At 39.3% G+C, this 14,377-nt stretch overlaps 1 long non-coding RNA gene across 1 annotated transcript in view; it reads left to right on the top strand.

The window, feature by feature from the left end:
* The first annotated feature begins 533 nt into the window (after positions 1–533).
* Positions 534–14,377, top strand: part of LOC124874987 — a 24,975-nt gene continuing 11,131 nt past the window's right edge. The window contains exons 1-2 of the long non-coding RNA XR_007039930.1: positions 534–591; positions 2,269–2,271. This is a non-coding gene — a long non-coding RNA (uncharacterized LOC124874987). The remainder of the gene's footprint in view (positions 592–2,268; positions 2,272–14,377) is intronic.

Below are 14,377 nucleotides of genomic sequence, written 5' to 3'. Positions count from 1 at the left end.
GACAAGAGAGAGACTTAGGCAAGCAAAACAGTAAAACAGGAAATTACATTAGGTCTTCATTTTTTGGGTACTTAACCATATTGGGCAATGTCAGATATTCAACAGCTAGTATGGATATGCAAATAATAAATATTGCTGAATAAAGCTAAGATCTCCTGCTCCAAGTTAAGTTGTCATTACTGATCTTAGACTGTCATCAAAATACAGCATTAGGATTGCATTTTCTTTAAATTTAATTCAGTTCAATTCAGTTTATTTATATAGCGCCAATTCACAACACATGTCATCTCAAGGCTCTTCACAAAAGTCAGGTACATACATTCCAATTAATCCTAACCATTGAACAGTGCAGTCAGATTCAGTTATTTATTCAAATTGGATAAAAAGTTTTTCTGGCTAAGGAAACCCAGCAGATTGCATCCAGTCAGTGACTTCCAGCATTCCCTCCTCCTGGATGAGCATGTAGAGACAGTGGACAGTCACTGGCGTTGACTTTGCAGCAATCCCTCATACTGAGCATGCATGTAGAGACAGTGGAGAGGAAAAACTCTCTTTTAACAGGAAGAAACCTCCAGCAGAACCAGGCTCAGTGTGAGCGGCCATCTGCCACGACCGACTGGGGGTTTGAGAGAACAGATCAGAGACAGAAAGAGAACAAAGAAGCACTGATCCAGGAGTACTTTCTATGGGAAGGAAAAGTAAATGTTAATGGATGTAGCTTCTTTAGTCGTTTCATCTAGAAAGAAAGAACAGATAAACTCTGAGCCAGTTTTCAAGGTTAGAGCCTGAAAGAGAGCACATAGTTAGTTACTGTTAAGCTCAGTCAATCGCCATGTCTAGGAGAAAGAAAGGGTTAAACACTGAAAGACAGGGCCATGTGGATCATCGGTAGAGGATTAAGTTGTTGCCAGCAGAAGCTTGGACAATTCCCCTCTCCAGAAAGGTGTCACAGGCAGACACAGAGTCAAGCCAGGTGTAGCTTCTAGGAAGAGAAAAGAGAGAACAAAGTTAAAAGCTGAAATAACAGCAAATAATGCAAAATTGGAGAGTAGTGTGAGAATGTAGAGAAGAGGGTGAAAGTGGTCATTATGTCCTCCAGCAGCCTAAGCCTATAGCAGCATAACTACACAGAAAGTTTCAGTTCAGATTATTTAGTTGAACGGCGCTTATTTTCAACAATGTCGTTTCAAGGCACCTCACAAAGGGTCCCACTGATGGTCATTGTTATACTAAAAACCACAAGGATTGGGATACCTCTCTCTGTCAGACTGAGTATAACCATTGGAAAAGAGAAGGGGTCATACAGGTAGCAGAAATGGAGGGTGTGTTTGCACCTCAACCATAACTGAGCCGGTTTAGGCTAAACCTGAATGCCCCTTACTCCAACCAACAGGGAGGGAGGAAGGCTCCCTCCCTGGTAAACTAAATTTAGTCAGCTGAAGAAAGGCAGCATGTAACACGAGCTGCAGCTGGGACCCAGCTAAAGAGAAGCCAACACAATAGGCCTGAAAGAATCTCCAGGTTGCAAAGAATCAACAGAACTTGAAGTTATCTGTACATGTAGTCAGTTGTTTCATTTGAAGTAGACACAAACCAAACTGTCAAGTCTTAATAGTTGCTCAAGGAAAATCAGTCAATCATTTCACTAAAAATAGTCCCCCCACCTGTCTTGCAATGTTTACTAACTTTATTGTGTATTAAAAATCTGTCACAGCTCAATGAAGTTTTACAAACCATAAACAGAGGGAGACGCATTATGTTTTTCTTCAAAGTCTATTAAACTCTGATGAATTCACACATTTCTTTTTGATATTTCAAAGAAAACAAAAGAAAATGGTTTTTCCATGTTATCTAAATTCAAATTTTACTTTCATCTGCCACCCACAGTGCTAAACAAAGCTGTGGAGGTTATTGCAGGAATGCTGCCCCACACACAAAGAAATTTTTCTTATCATTTACCAAAAACACTAAAAACTACAATATATCAATCTGTCAATAATTGAAATAGATGGACAAATTAATCCCACAGTTTTAAAACATATATAATCAATATAAAATATGTCAGTCCAGTCCATACATTAGGCTTTGACTGTCTCAATTTAAGGTGATTTTGTGAATTGAAAGCACAAAACATATGTATTTTCACAAATATAATTTAATTTCACATATCCAAAGTTTTATTTTAAAGATTCTCTCAGTAGATGCCAGTGTAAAATCATCTAATTTACATCTCACCAGTCTGTAAGATTGTAGGATTTTAAACTGGAGATGGTCAAATGAACACCAGACTCGACCAAAGTATAAGCTGCGAATCAGATGCTAACTTCAGCCTCACTGGCCACACGTGGTGTATAGCAACATTTTCATACAAAGGAGAGGGAACATTCTCTGAAGTTGCAATAAGCAAAAGAGAATGTGTTGCTGGCTCGAATGACGTCCTGGGCAGAAAGTAATATTATCCATATTCAAAGTCATTATTGAAAGTTGGAGACACCAAAACAGTGCAGCTGTTGTATCATAATTGCCTCCAGGTCAGTTTGTTCCTTAACAAATTAATGCCCCATTTTGTACCCAAACTTTGCCTCTTTATGCTTTCTCACCTTCGCTTTTTACCTGCAGATAAACCATTTATTACCAATTTAATTAAATTAATTAATTTACTTTTCAGTTTCAGTTTATTCATTCTAGTAGTTACCTATTTTAGATGAAATATGGAGGGCATTAATAATAAAAATGCTAAAATAATTACATATAACATTTAGAGTATCACACCTAGTGTCCACTGGTTGTCGTTCTGATCCCTGTTTGGGCCGAGCAACTCTTATGAATCATGTAAATTTCTGACGCCTTATCTAACCAAAAATCAGTGAATGACCAAGAGCTGGTTGGTATTATTCACAGAAGCACCTAACCTCATTTCCATACAACAAAGTATGATTTTATAGAAATGTATTGAAATTAGAACAAAATGTCACTAAGATGGGAATTAATTGCAACATGTTGGTTACAAAACATCCCATGGCAGACAGCTCATTTTCATGTTTGAAAAAGTCAACAAACAGAAGATAAAAACTGTAAAAGTACAAAAGACGAAGGCAGAAAAGACTTCTTCAGGATTCTTCAGGATTAATAATTTTCACTTCAAGTATTCTAAAGGGAAGAAAAGGGTAATCCATTGTTGCCATTGTTGTGTGGTACAGTTGATATCTGCAGGCTCCGTTTTAAAATACATTCGATATCTAAATAACACTGTAATTTAGAGTGGGTTTTGTGTCCACCAAGGCTGCTGTTTCAGTCACTGTGACAGTAATCAAAGCCGCAAGTCAGTTCCAGTGTTCAAACTATCAGTCAACCTCTTTCAAGCAGAAAGTCGTCAAATTATCAGGTCAAGTCTTTGTCCTTTTCTTCTGCAGCGACCCTGGCTACAGCGACTCATCCATCCCTGTGTATCAATGGATCACATTGCAGAAATCCATTAAAGGTCTCACAAATAGATTTTCACTACAAAATGACACTAAACCAGAGTCAGCTGTAATTCTGCTGTGGTTGTTGATGTGCATGAGCAGTTCTTTGCTATTTTGTCAAGGGCCAACTCAGCAGTGCTGACTGCAGATTGTCAGCAAAACACAGTGTAGTACTTTCCTGGGGAATAAGGTACAGAAGAATATGCTTTACTTAAATGGGCAATGAACTTTTTCAAATAAATCTTAACAGAAAAGTACTTAAATGTATACATTTTTAATATTTCTCGCTTTATCTTTTTTTTTCCTGAAAGTCGCTTCAGGGGTTTCAGGTCTATAGGCAGGGGAATGAGCAATGAAAACTTTCCCTCTCCAAAGTTAACCCAGAACATCAAGCATGCTCTGATTTATGTCATCTTCCATCCTTTACCTCTTAGGATTTATTAACATCTCTTTTTATGGGCATCCTCACTAAAACTACACAGGCTGCCATAATGTTGATTTAATTTAAAGTCTAAGCAAGTAACTTTTGTCAGATTTTAATGCTAGCAAATTCTGTTGATCTAACACTTATGGATTTACTAGCTAAAATAAGAAAAGCAGACCGCTTCATTCAGTAGTTTCTAGAACAGTGGTGTCCACCTCCAGTGATGAAGGGCTGGTGTCCTGCAAGTTTTACACGTCCATTTTCCAACAACGCGGATTTAAGAGTCTGATTAACACCTCAGTACCTCATTATTCAAGTTTTATCTGGGCCTGGTAGTGAACCATTCATTCAATGATATAGTGTTGAACCAAGGAAATGTCTAAAACATGCAGAACATCAGTGCTTGAAAGGACAACACTGTTCTTGAACCATCTACAGCAAGAATAACTAGAAGTCATTTAATATATGGGTATTTTGGTCTCTCATAACTGGTTCTTTGTGTAACATCACGTCCATGCTTGTGTTACCAACCCCAGCTTGGCCTAAAATTTCACATTAGAATATTTGACATAAAGAGGAGTTCATGGTCCAGTCGGAGATTACAAAGGGACCAAGTCTTGTGACAGCTTTGCAACCCAGATCATCACCCCTCCACAATCATGCTTGAGAGATGGTTTGAGGTCTATGCCAAACATGGTGCATTATGCATTAAATGGAGGAGTTTATGTATCCTGCTGGATGGACCCAGGATGTACCCATCTTGGGATTGTAGGATGGTCTTAATCTAAATTAATGTGGAAGATCCTCCAGTCTGTCGTGGTGAAGAAGGAGCTGTGACAAAGGGTTCTTGATATAACCAGCCCTCACTTATGATCATGAGGTATGAAACATGGTAAATGGCCTGTATAGCACTTTTAAAGTCCGAGGACCCCAAAGAACTTATCATCATGACCAAAAGAATGAAAATCTTAAATACAAGCTGCTTTTATAGCAGTTGTCATGCTGATCCTGATCAACTAATGCAGTGGATTGTTTAGCAGCACATAGATGTTGCTTTTCCTCCTAAATACCATGCAAGTAGCAAGATGATACCTAGATTTTTACTGACAACTTTATAATTTTGGTTTTATTTTTTTTTAATGGAATCTGTTTGGATTTCTTGCACACTTGAGGTTGGATCTAAATTATGGTGGTACCTGGTAAAGACCAGACAATGTTTCTGTCCATATATATATTTATAAAAACTACCAACAAATACCTCTGTTATTCACATGGCTCTGCAAACTATTTAAAAAAATATTTTCCAATATATTTTGCCAAAATTCAACACGATTCCATGAATTCAGAATTACATTGTATTTCAATTTCTGGACCTCTGTGATGATGTAAGCAACCTCAATATTTTAATCTTCACAGAGAACTTTAACATTACCACACCAGATTAATTAGACTGTGGTGACCTTTGGCTTTCCTACGATCTTTTAAAAATACTTTTTTTTAGCAGCTTCATATCTCTTTCCACCTGTCCCTCCCCTGTCTGTGAAAGTCACTTTTTTCAAAGGTGTCGCAAGGTCTGTGTGCTCACTAGTGAAGCATTTAAAACATTAGCATGCTGCAGCATGTTGGTCCAACTCTAGGGTAATGAATAATAGAGAAAAACCTTCAACATTCTTTAAGCTTGGAGGTAAGAACCCCAGCCTTTCATTCCTTTGGCTGTACCAGGGGATTTTTACTTTAAAACAAAAGCAGAAATATGCAGTGTGAGCACCTCTTGAAGGTCAGCTCAGGCACAACCTGACCACAGGCTAAATTCAGAAAATCACCCCAGACAATTAGCACTTCCTAGACTGCAAAGAGCTGATGAAATCAGAAAGAACAAAACTGAAGAGAGCCAATTTCTGCAAATATTGTAAAAGGTGGAAAAAACGTCATTGTCGTGGAAAATTGATGTTATGGTAGCAATTCAATCTGAAAAGACTCACAAAGAAAAGGGTTACCAATTAGAAAAGTTTTAATGATGAGAAATTACATGGTTATTTCTTTGGCGCTCGGACCTGGGAGGAAGACATGAATGCTGAGAATGACATGAGCTAAGATGAACATTTGTAAGGCTTAGATTTAGAGATGTCATCCCCCCCCGATCCGACACTGGTGGTGGATTGGCGGCCAGGGAGTGAGGAAGCCGGGAGGAGATGGGAAGGAAGATGGTGGAGGTGGGGTGAAGTAGGGATGAGCTCAGCTGACAAGCGAGGAGGAACACCGCTGAAGGTCCTTTAAAAGCAAGGCGTCGGAAGGTGATTGGACGGAGAATCAGGCGGACAGGATACTGATTGGAAGGCCGGGAGACGCACAGAAGAGTCATTGGAAGGTGGAGGCGGTGAAGGTGAGTCTTTCATTCTGAATTTGCGTCTAAACTCCATATCTACAGCAATGTCCAGATGAACTTTTCAGGGAGAGGCTGCAGGCAATTATGAGTTATTGCTCCACTGTTAGCCCCAGAATATGTAGGCTAGTGAGTATGTCTATAGGGTTTCACTGACAGGTGTTTCACTGTTTTACCATACTATAGACATTGGCAGCACATAGATTCTGATTATTGATCACCAATATTACTGAAATGTCCTGAACACATCCAATACAATAGGTATCTTACAAAATCAGTTACCAGATAATAAACAATCTGACAAATATTTGCTTCGGTTTAGAAGCAATGTCTCATCAGACATTTAAGCTACTAATTTTCTAATGTCCTGTAGGACCCAGCTGTGTTACAGTACAAACACTAGCTTAGGTAAACAGGTGCAAGTGGAGATTCATTTTCTGCAGTGCTGTTTTAGTCCTGTCTTCCTCTTTATCTATCATTCCACATAAAAGCATTGCTGTTAACATCTTTAGTTATAGAAAATAGACAATTTTTTGCTGCTTCAGAGTTTAAGTCTAGTTAATCAGCTACCAAAAAGGAAGGTGCCACAGCTATCACTTCCTATGCTAATGACCACACATGCTACATTTAGCTGTGAGGAAAAAAATACATTATTGGTAGAGACTGAATTTTCTAATTCTGTATATAAGTGGCATAACACCTTGTTTCGATTTATTGGGGTTCTGCTCTGATCCAGTCTGGGCCAATATGACAGATAATGAAACTTAAATAAATAGGGCTGCATGGTGGTGCAGTTGGTAGTACTGTTGCCTTGCAGCAAGAAGGTCCTGGGTTCAATTCCTGCCCTGGGGTCTTTCTGCATGGAGTTTGCATGTTCTCCCCCGTGCATGTGTGGGTTCTCACCGGGTACTCTGGCTTCCTCCCACAGTCCAAAGACATGCCTGTTAGGTTAATTGGTAATTGGTTGTTTGTGTGTGGCCCTGCGATGGACTGGCAACCTGTCCAGGCTGTACCCCGCCTCTTGCCCATAGACTGCTGGAGATAGGCACCAGCTCCCCTGTGACCCACTATGGAATAAGTGGTAGAAAATGACTGAAACTTAAATAACCCCACCACTCCCCAAGCTCAAGCTTTGATAAATCAAAATGTTGGGGTTGTGTCAGTTATACGGTCCATAATTTGGCCCATTTTAAAAGTCTACAGCTAGATTTTGTTTAAAAATAGTCGCTGGGATGCTAAAAATTGCTCTCAGCAAGCTGAAAGACTGCTGCAGTTTCTTAGTAGTTATTCCTTTGATTAAATCAATATAATTAAATCAATCAACTAATTCAATCGAAAGAGATGGAGGGCAAGGTTGCATAAGAAGCCACAGACCTCAACAGAACATGCAATTAAATTAAATCCCACTCAAATACAATTTGTCTGCTGTTAATGAAAATGAATGCAACCTACCTCCACACACTGTTTCAAAGAAGGATAACTGAAGACGCAGAGTAGTGGTATTAGTCCAATAACCTCTATGTAGCACGTCGTTCACTTTCAGTGAGTGTTTAAGTTCATTCCAGATTTATTTTCTGTTTTATCTACATCTGACTATGCAACTGGTGCATCTGAAAACAAAGCAAATTATGGGTACACTACACAGTGTACATGTTGTTCCAGCAGAACAGTGTACCATGTCACAAAGCTCAAATAATCTCAAACTGGTTTCTTGAACATGTCCCTGTAGTCAAAATGGCCTCCAGTGTCAACAGATCTGCATGTTTGAGATGTAGAGGAAAGAGAGACTCTTAAGGATACTCCTTGAACAAACTAGGAGCAGCTGCGATCGGTGGCTGGTTTAAAAAATATTCAGCTGTCAATTTAACACAGTTTGAGCTCAGTCCTTCATGCCTACATCACCTACCTGACTATACAGGTCCTTCTCAAAATATTAGCATATTGTGATAAAGTTCACTATTTTCCATAATGTAATGATGAAAATTTAACATTCATATATTTTAGATTCATTGCACACTAACTGAAATATTTCAGGTCTTTTATTGTCTTAATACGGATGATTTTGGCATACAGCTCATGAAAACCCAAAATTCCTATCTCACAAAATTAGCATATCATTAAAAGGGTCTCTAAACGAGCTATGAACCTAATCATCTGAATCAACGAGTTAACTCTAAACACCTGCAAAAGATTCCTGAGGCCTTTAAAACTCCCAGCCTGGTTCATCACTCAAAACCCCAATCATGGGTAAGACTGCCGACCTGACTGCTGTCCAGAAGGCCACTATTGACACCCTCAAGCAAGAGGGTAAGACACAGAAAGACATTTCTGAATGAATAGGCTGTTCCCAGAGTGCTGTATCAAGGCACCTCAGTGGGAAGTCTGTGGGAAGGAAAAAGTGTGGCAGAAAACGCTGCACAACGAGAAGAGGTGACCGGACCCTGAGGAAGATTGTGGAGAAGGCCGATTCCAGACCTTGGGGGACCTGCGGAAGCAGTGGACTGAGTCTGGAGTAGAAACATCCAGAGCCACCGTGCACAGGCGTGTGCAGGAAATGGGCTACAGGTGCCGCATTCCCCAGGTCAAGCCACTTTTGAACCAGAAACAGCGGCAGAAGCGCCTGACCTGGGCTACAGAGAGGCAGCACTGGACTGTTGCTCAGTGGTCCAAAGTACTTTTTTCAGATGAAAGCAAATTCTGCATGTCATTCGGAAATCAAGGTGCCAGAGTCTGGAGGAAGACTGGGGAGAAGGAAATGCCAAAATGCCAGAAGTCCAGTATCAAGTACCCACAGTCAGTGATGGTCTGGGCTTGCCGTGTCAGCTGCTGGTGTTGGTCCACTGTGTTTTATCAAGGGCAGGGTCAATGCAGCTAGCTATCAGGTGATTTTGGAGCACTTTATGCTTCCATCTGCTGAAAAGCTTTATGGAGATGAAGATTTCATTTTTCACCACGACCTGGCACCTGCTCACAGTGCCAAAACCACTGGTAAATGGTTTACTGACCATGGTATCACTGTGCTCAATTGGCCTGCCAACTCTCCTGACCTGAACCCCATAGAGAATCTGTGGGATATTGTGAAGAGAACGTTGAGAGACTCAAGACCCAACACTCTGGATGAGCTAAAGGCCGCTATCGAAGCATCCTGGGCCTCCATAAGACCTCAGCAGTGCCACAGGCTGATTGCCTCCATGCCACGCCGCATTGAAGCAGTCATTTCTGCAAAAGGATTCCTGACCAAGTATTGAGTGCATAACTGTACATGATTATTTGAAGGTTGACGTTTTTTGTATTAAAAACACTTTTCTTTTATTGGTCGGATGAAATATGCTAATTTTGTGAGATAGGAATTTTGGGTTTTCATGAGCTGTATGCCAAAATCATCCGTATTAAGACAATAAAAAACCTGAAATATTTCAGTTAGTGTGCAATGAATCTAAAATATATGAATGTTAAATTTTCATCATGACATTATGGAAAATAATGAACTTTATCACAATATGCTAATATTTTGAGAAGGACCTGTATTTGACACTCATCTTCTCAAACTGACTTATTTTATCTTACATTTCCTTCTCTCTGTCGACATGTAATTGAAACCCAATTTTATTTGTACAGTTTTAAACTGTTTTCTTTTTGCTTGTTTTGACAGTAAGATGCTCTATAGAAAGTTGACAAACACAAATTGAATGTATTTTTTATTACTTTCACAATTTGGTCAAAGAGTAAAATGTCAGTGCTCAAGTTGAGTCCTGAAAGACGGAGAAGAGCATGCTGCTATAGACATACAGGGTTGGACAATGAAACTGAAACACCTGGTTTTAGACCACAATAATTTATTAGTATGGTGTAGGGCCTCCTTTTGCGGTCAATACAACGTCAATTCGTCTTGGGAATGACATATACAAGTCCTGCACAGTAGTCAGAGGGATTTTAAGCTATTCTTCTTGCAGGATAGTGGCCAGGTCACTACGTGACACTGGTGGAGGAAAACGTTTCCTGACTCGCTCCTCCAAAACACCCCGAAGTGGCTCAATACTATTTCGAACTGGTGACTGTGCAGGCCATGGGAGATGTTCAACTTCACTTTTATGTTCATCAAACCAATCTTTCACCAGTCTTGCTGTGTGTATTGGTGCATTGTCATCCTGATACACGGTACCGCCTTCAGGATACAATATATGAACCATTGGATGCACATGGTCCTCAAGAATGGTTCGGTAGTCCTTGGCAGTGATGCCCCCATCTAGCACAAGTATTGGGCCAAGGGAATGCCATGATATGGCAGCCCAAACCATCACTGATCCACCCCCATGCTTCACTCTGGGCATGCAACAGTCTGGGTGGTACGCTTCTTTGGGGCTTCTCCACAGCGTAACTCTCCCGGATGTGGGGAAAACAGTAAAGGTGGACACATCAGAGAACAATACATGTTTCACATTGTCCACAGCCCAAGATTTGTGCTCTTTGCACCATTGAAACCGACGTTTGGCATTGGCATGAGTGACCAAAGGTTTGGCTATAGCAGTCCAGCCGTGTATATTGACCCTGTGGAGCTCCAGACGGACAGTTCTGGTGGAAACAGGAGAGTTGAGGTGCACATTTAATTCTGCCGTGATTTGGGCAGCCGTGGTTTTATGCTTTTTGGATACAATCCGGGATAGCACCCGAACATCCCTTTCAGACAGCTTCCTCTTGCGTCCACAGTTAATCCTGTTGGATGTGGTTCGTCCTTCTTGGTGGTATGCTGACATTACCCTGGATACCGTGGCTCTTGATACATCACAAAGACTTGCTGTCTTGGTCACAGATGCGCCAGCAAGACGTGCACCAACAATTTGTCCTCTTTTGAACTCTGGTATGTCACCCATAATGTTGTGTGCATTTCAATATTTTGAGCAAAACTGTGCTCTTACCCTGCTAATTGAACCTTCACACTCTGCTCTTACTGGTGCAATGTGCAATCAATGAAGACTGGCTACCAGGCTGGTCCAATTTAGCCTTGAAACCTAATGACAGGTGTTTCAGTTTTATTGTCCAACCCCTGTATGTCTGCCAGCAAAGGCTGTAATGAAATACATCCTATCAGATGAAATGCAGCCAAGTGTGTGTCTGAGTCACAGACTGACACACTTATCATAATGCTAATGACGTAGCTGCCAATCACAGGTAATGATGAGACAGGAAGAAATCAGTCAGCAAACATCCTGCATCCCGACTGTCACAGATTTTGGTTTTTTTTCTGCTGAACTCTGATGGCACTGCTGACGGCTTTGGGTGATAACATCAAGAGCACACAGCAATATTAACCTTGTTACTAAATATAAAGCTCTTAATAAACCATTTATTCACTGTAAAACAGTGACTCTTGGACTTCAACTCGCTAAAGAGAGTTGCAGAGCTTTCTTGATCCTGAAGCATTTTTTAAGCATATCCTCAATTTGGCATTCATTATAGATCCTGTCAACTTAACAAATGAGTTTCATTCTAGTCAATTTTTCCTGTTTGCAGCCTCATAGCTGCAGAAAAGATTTGATCTAAACAAGTTAAACCATCTGAGTTGATGGTGAACCTTAGGAGAAAGAAACCTTTAGATAAATATTGACTTATCATGATAACAATATTCAGAGCAATGATTGTATCTGTTTTTCCCCTCTATGGTTAATTAGAGCATGACAAATTGTATTAGGTGTATTTCATGACACACGATTCACTATGAATACTGATGAGAGAAAGCAGGAGGTGCTCTGTCTTCCCCTTCAAAGACAAGAGCTAGGAATCTTAATTTCCAGTAAAATTGGTATGTCAGCTAATAAGATTAAGTATTTTTCCTGTGTCTTAACTTTGGATTTTCCTTAATTCCAATATGTATCAGTTTAGCTATTATGTTTTTTGAGCCTACAGTGATTTTAGGCCTTATCAAATGTATTTAAATATGAGAAAAAAGACAATGAGTCAGCCTAAGGATGACTATTTCCCCTATACAAATATTGAAGAAAATTTGCTATTTGGACTCAAGTGGATGCTGATTCTATACAGCAGGTGAAATAAGAACTTAACACATCAGTTTTTTTAGAGTAAACATTATGTCTAGTTTTTCAATTGACAAGAAAGCCACACCAGATGTTAGTAACAACCCAAGTCATCCACACATACAAAGAAAGCAAAACAACTTAGTCCATACATTGAATTATGTGTAATGAAATTGAATTGTACAAGGAACAGGTGCTGAACAAGTGAAGACAATAATGTAAAAAGGCACAGAAAGCCAAGAAACCAGCTGAAATTTAAAGAGAATTTCTGTTGCTGCTAACATTCAAATCAACGTCAGCTGGTTTAATTTTAACTGATGGCCTAAAAAAGGTTTCTCATTACTAAAGTTTTGCAGAGTGGTACAATTGGAAAAAGCAAAGAGACCTTCACAAAAAAGTCTTAATGTTGCAAAACATACTAATGGCAATGGGTACAGCTACAATACTGAACTTCTGAATGTTCCAGTGAGTGCCAGTGGAAGTGGAAAGAATCTAATTTCATCATGCCCCTCATGAGACCTCAGATAGCGGAATAAAAGAAGTCAAAAGAGTTGTCCATGAGCCAAGGAGAAAGAGAGCTTTAGAAAGACCTGCAAATAGCAGGTTAAGTTTTTCTCATACAAATTATTAGTAATGTACAGAAGACTTCACTGCTGAAGAAAAAACATGTTGAAGCTTACTTAAATTTAGCTGCAAAAGGTTTGGATAAGCCAGTGAAATATTCAAAGGACATACTCGCTTTAATTGATGCCGAAGCAGATTGGTTGGTTGGTTTGGTTGACATTTCACATATATTTATGGAGGAAGAATTGTTCTGCACATCACATTAAAAACACCATGCCAGAGGTTACGAATGTAGGTGGTACCATCATGGTGTGGGCTGTCTTACAGCATATGGTACTGGTAGACTTAATGTAACTGAAGAAAGGATGAATGGAGAAATGTACCAGGGTATTCTTGATAAGAATCTGAAGAAGTAAGTGTGGACTTCCAATAGCCCCAAATACACACCCAAGGAAACTCCTAATTGGTTTCAGAGAAAGAAAATAAGACTTGTATCCATCTGAAAATCTACAGAAATAACTGAAGATCAGAGTGCATAGAAATGACCCCCAAAACCTTCGAGATTTAAAGACATTTTGAGCAGAAGAATGGGTCAAAATCATACCTTAGCAATGCATGTGACAAGTTTCTACAAAGTATTTAATGTATTCAAACAAGTATTAAAACAATTCTGTTAGTGTTCAATATTTATTCTTGGTGTCATTTGAATTTCTTACTCATGACTTAATTTGTCAACTAATTAGATTTTGTATTGAATGTGTGGATAACTTCTGTTGTTGCCAACATCTGATGTGAATGTCATGTAAACAGCCTTATTAGAAATATTTAAATTGAGCAAATCATTGATGCGTTTCATTCTTATTTTACCCACTTTTTAAAGTTTTTTTTTGTTAAGTATAAAGATAACAGTGTTTATAGCAGGAGCAGATGTTCAAACTCTCTTAATTTTAATGAAGGACAGATGGGGCTTTGGTTTTTAGGCATCATTTTTAACACAGTTATCAACAAGACATGTTGAAACAAGCACAAATCATTTAGAGCTGGTGCCAGGCAATTATAAACTGTCATAGGTGCAGCTGCTGAAGTCTAATTAAATATATTATATATTTTTGTTTTATATTCCTGACATCTATATGTTTAATTTTGGCATTTTTATGGGTTTTAATGTTTTAAGGTCTCAACATACCTGTGTCCTTAGCATCTCTGTATCATTTTATGCAAGCTGCATGGATCTCACCAACATATATGTTTCTGGATTCATTTAAATCAGAATGTTCATATGCAGTTTTCACTGCAGTGTCAAAGGGCATGATAATCCGGTTGTCTATTCCATCTATTTCGAAGAAAGGAAGAAAGAGATGAAAGTACCGAAGATGAATCTTGTGCTACACAGTCTTTGCAGCTGAACAGACTGGGAGGTATGAATCAAGCCGTGACTTCTTCCAGCTCTAACAGCGAACTGAATGTAAAACCCCCTCGCTCACTTTTTAAAGGGACCTATTTTGGTCCC

The sequence above is a fragment of the Girardinichthys multiradiatus genome, chromosome 10 (genome assembly GCF_021462225.1).
Source record: "Girardinichthys multiradiatus isolate DD_20200921_A chromosome 10, DD_fGirMul_XY1, whole genome shotgun sequence".
In the NCBI taxonomy this organism is placed as follows: Eukaryota; Metazoa; Chordata; class Actinopteri; order Cyprinodontiformes; family Goodeidae; genus Girardinichthys; species Girardinichthys multiradiatus.
Note: the sequence above shows the minus strand (reverse complement) of the source record. Positions and strands in the feature narration are given on the sequence as shown.